At 44.9% G+C, this 637-nt stretch overlaps 1 non-coding gene across 1 annotated transcript; it reads left to right on the top strand.

Moving 5' to 3' along the window:
* The first annotated feature begins 260 nt into the window (after positions 1–260).
* On the top strand, positions 261–367 carry LOC120253453. The gene has a single exon (XR_005534272.1). It is a non-coding gene; the product is annotated as a small nucleolar RNA R71 (small nucleolar RNA).
* The last annotated feature ends 270 nt before the right edge of the window (positions 368–637 follow it).

Below are 637 nucleotides of genomic sequence, written 5' to 3' on the forward strand. Positions count from 1 at the left end.
AAGCTATAAGATCTAGCTTCTTACTCAAACTCTCCACTTAGGCCGCCAATAAAGTTACCGCGTCAATTTCATGGAGACCGACCACTTTTTTCTTTTCCCTAGCGTTCCACTGGTAACTATTTAACCCCATTTCCTCAATCAATTGATGAGCCTCGTCGGGGGTTTTGCTACCTAAGGTATCCCCTGCCGCCGTATCCAAGAGTTGCCTTGTACTCGGGTTAAAACCATTGTAGAAGGTTTGAACAATCATCCACTCCGGGAATCCGTGTTGCTGACACTTGCGCAGGAGTTCCTTGAAGCTTTCCCATATCTCGAATAGAGACTCCAATTCCAACTGCATAAAGGATAAGATCTCATTCCTAAGCTTTGCTGATTTTCTGGGAGGGAAATAACGGGCTAGAAAAGCTTCTACCATCTTCTCCCATGTAGTGATTGATGCTCTAGGTAATGAGTGTAGCCACTTCTTCGCTTTCCCTTTTAAGGAAAATGGGAAGGCTCTCAACTTGATGGCATCATCCATCACACCATTTATCTTCAGCATGTCACACACCTCGAGGAAGCTCTCTATGTGACTGTTTGGATCCTCATTGGCCAAACCGTTTAATTGTGCGAACTGCTGCAGCATATGGATGAATGC

Source organism: Dioscorea cayenensis, unplaced genomic scaffold, assembly GCF_009730915.1.
Source record: "Dioscorea cayenensis subsp. rotundata cultivar TDr96_F1 unplaced genomic scaffold, TDr96_F1_v2_PseudoChromosome.rev07_lg8_w22 25.fasta BLBR01000083.1, whole genome shotgun sequence".
Taxonomy (NCBI): Eukaryota; Viridiplantae; Streptophyta; class Magnoliopsida; order Dioscoreales; family Dioscoreaceae; genus Dioscorea; species Dioscorea cayenensis.